Below are 3877 nucleotides of genomic sequence, written 5' to 3' on the forward strand. Positions count from 1 at the left end.
AGCTGAGTTACGTTAGAAGACTCATCAGCTATAAAGCCCAACGTTCAGTGCATGCATCACGGCATGTGTCCCCCCAGGAGGCATTTAGAACACTGAGGGCCGTGAGGTCCTATGGGACCATTTTTCTCATTGTGGAGACTTCCAAACTGAACAAGCTAATGGCTTGATGCCTGTCATTCAGAGCTTGCTGAGTGAATTTTTTAAAAGCCTCTATATGGTTAATGACATCTATTTCACGTGAAGGAACAAATACCACAGCCAAATGGTCATACCTTTGGAAAACTGATCAAACCCAGTGTGCTTGCATTAAAGACAGATTGGCGGGGGCTGTTTCCAAAACTGCCTGTAGGTGACCCTGAGCCCACAGGAGAAATACATTTGGTTCATAAAGCAAAAGTGTGAACAATTATCAAAGTAATGAGTACACAAGCTTGGTCCGGCAGCTCGGGTCAGCCACTGTCCTGCCCTGGTCTGGTGGTGCTGGTCTCAGTGCGCTGAGGCTGGGTGTCAGAAACAGGAGTTGCCGCTCATTCAGGAGAGGAGGCCTGGAGTGGGCTCTTCCACTCTGATGCAGAGTCCTTCCTCTGATGCCTTTTCCATTACGCACGATCGCCTGGCGGCTAGTCGTGAGACATCTGACCTCCACCCAAAGACAGATACTGTGATAAACTTCAGAAGCAAACTGACAATGTCCTTTTAATATACTTCAATTAAACTTTGCAATGATATAACAGCAACAAGGAGCCATCTGGGAGGTTGTTCTAAAGCAGTAAATACAAAAAACAAAAACAAACCCCCTAAAGACAAGTTAATGCTCACTGAAAATTTTTTTCTATCTAAAATTACACCCATTTCTACTAGATAGCCAAATTAGGCTAATTAACTTGCAAAAATAAGACTGGTTTCAGTAAAATGGGCCTGATTACTTACGTAAATGTAACTGATCATACGGGGTCTTACAAGTTGGCCGTGTTGGAACTTTTTACAAAGAATCTCAAATTGAACTTTTAAAAGGCCTCTTAAGGCCGGAAAATCCACAGCAACGGCGTGCTGCCAGATTCTGTCTGGGACACATGCACGTTCGGGTAGGTTCCTCTCTCCTGGCGATCCTCCAGATATTTTTCTTGAGATATTTGCACCTGTCAGGAGGTAGCCTGCCTTACTCACCTGGCAAGCTTAAGAGTTTACAGTTTCTGGAGGGATCAGGTAGAGAGAAAAGATAAAATGTTTTAGTTCTGCTTACAAAGGTGTAATTTATGGTAAGTAGTAATTAGCTTGAGGGGGAAGGGTCTCCTTATATCTGGAAAACACAGATTAAAAGCCAGTGATATTTCAGACAAAAACCCCCCAAACTGTAACCACGTTCATCAGTTTACTCAGTCATATGAGACCAATGCTTGATCTTCTTTTCAGTTCTATGAAGCCAGCAGGCTTTCCATTAGAATTCTTTACTTTCTTACCCAGTTCAGCAGTGCGATTTGAAAGTGATCAGAAGTCTGTACTTGTCGCAAAGTCCTGTCTATGAATCTTCTTGAAGATCCAGCATTTTTGCAAAAGCTTCTGAGTAAAACAGTATCTGAATAAATGACAGAAGACTTTAAAAGGCATTGTTCAGGATCTGATTGCAGTGCAACTGACAGAGAAACTTGGTCACTGTCGTGATGTACGACATTTTAAGGTAATAACTAGAATTATGACTGATAATATTTTACCAGGAGATAAAAGAGATTTTTAAGAGTTCCAAATAATTTCTAGAATATCTATATGAATAAAATTTACCTATACAATATAACCTAAGACGGTTAATCACTTACTTAACAATGTTTCCCTTAAGCCTAATTAGTCTAACATGTTTCTTTGATAAGGAGAGGACATCCCCTTGAGGTGCTCCGGGGCCTTTGGGAGACCTCACAGTTAGAGGTCAAACAGACTTCAGTTAGAATTTGATCTTTGGGAAGTTTGTCGAAAATGTCAAAAAGGTTTTAAAAGACATTTGGTGGAAAAGGAACATAGGTCTCTAGAAACAATACTTAATCACTTAACCAGATGACAATAAAAGATTTCAAAGGCAGATACAGAAGGTTAAAATAGATTAATTATAAGTTAAACTTTACAATCTGTTATCAAAAGTAGATTAATAGTCTAAGAAAACTTTCTTCTCTTAACAGAGAGAGAGAAAATCGTACTCCAGTTTTGCACCAGCTTATTTTTAATAACAAAATTCATTTACTCAGTTAAATTCAATCTAAGTTATATTTAATTTACTTAAACGTTTTTTCATATCAAGTTATTTTTCTTGCTGACAAATTTTGCAACAGAAACAACACCTTCTTTGACTTTTGGTAAATAAACTGAGGTACCGTGAGACTGTCGTGCTTGGTGCTGATGACCCTGGAGACACGTCTGTATTAAGCAAAACAACGAGCTTAAGTTTGTCTTCATTCATTAAAAATTAATCCCAGGTCACATGATCCTGAAAATCATTTGAATTTGTTTCTTTTATATTTCTGAGTATTTGTATAATCGCTTAATTCCCTTTAAGCCAATTAAATACAGCTCTTTTACAAATTAATTTTGGCAGTGCCACACATCTACAACACATACACGTATATGGATACACTCAACAGACAGAGATGCCAGAATTCCAAGAATCAGGTACACTAATACAAAACCCATCGGTTACATATTTTATAATAACTATAAATGGAATATAACCTTTGAAAATTGTGAATCACTATGTTGTTCACCTGTAACTTATATATTGTACATCAACTATACTTCAATTAAAAAGTAGTTACCAAAAAAACTCATCAGTTACAAAAGAGGTTGGATTCAAATTGGGTTTCTGGCAGACAGAACAAATCCTGGTCACCTGTTTAGACAGCTGAACCCTTTCTACCCTTTTTACTAATATATGTGGAGAAGACATTTAGGATTTGTGTCTGTCCTTGGCAAGCCAATTCCAAACTACCTATTCACCCCATTTGTTTTTTCTTGGGATAAGAGTTACCTTTCTGAAGTTTGCATTTTAGAAAGAAGGCCTAGAGCAGCATTCCTGGAGACGTCCAGGCGGAATGTTCGCATCTCAAAGGCAAGGGAGAGAAGAGCCTGGGAGGGCGTCTTCCCCTCAAAGCCAGAATGTTTTCATTATACTTGTCCCGCCATAATACAGGAATTTTACTTCATCACTTCCAGGGGATCAAACTCAGGTTCAGGAAGGGCTCTTTCCGGAGAGGATGCAGTTTTCCACCAAACTGTCATGGTCCCCACCCAGTAGTCAGGGTGTAGAGGGCTTTGATGGGCGGCCCCAGGGAGGGAGGTACAGACTCTGAACCCTCCCAAGATGAAGCCTGCAGTCTCTTCCTCTTGGCACCCTCCATCCTAGGTTCGCCTCCCCGCCGCAGCCTCTCCTGGGACGTAAGTGGGTGGGCTTTAGCCCTGGAAGGGGTCCCCTCCAGCCCTTCTGGATGGTGTGAGTGGTCAGGCAGGGGTCTCTGCCGCCGGCTATCCTGAGGCGTGGACACCGAGGGCAAGTCAAGATGCTGGGTTTGCTCGAGCGCTAGGAGCCATGGGGACTGTCTGGGCGGGGAGGGCCACCGCCGCTCCGCGTTGGGGGCCCTCTGTCACTGCCGGTGAGGCATGTGGCCTTTGGGGCTCAAGTCACAGCTACGCAAACACCCCCGGGACCACTGCACAGCGTCGGAAATCGGATCGCCAGGGGCGGCGCAGGACCTGTCCCCTGCCCCCGCCCCCACCCCGCTCCCACCCTCGACGGCCCCGACCCTCTGGCGAGTGTCCGCCCCCAGGCGGGTCCCTCTAAGCCCTCGCAGGCCCCGCCCCCCGCAGGCCCCGCCCCTCCCCGGATGCCAGCGGCGGC

This window comes from Camelus ferus, chromosome 6 (genome assembly GCF_009834535.1).
Source record: "Camelus ferus isolate YT-003-E chromosome 6, BCGSAC_Cfer_1.0, whole genome shotgun sequence".
In the NCBI taxonomy this organism is placed as follows: domain Eukaryota; kingdom Metazoa; phylum Chordata; class Mammalia; order Artiodactyla; family Camelidae; genus Camelus; species Camelus ferus.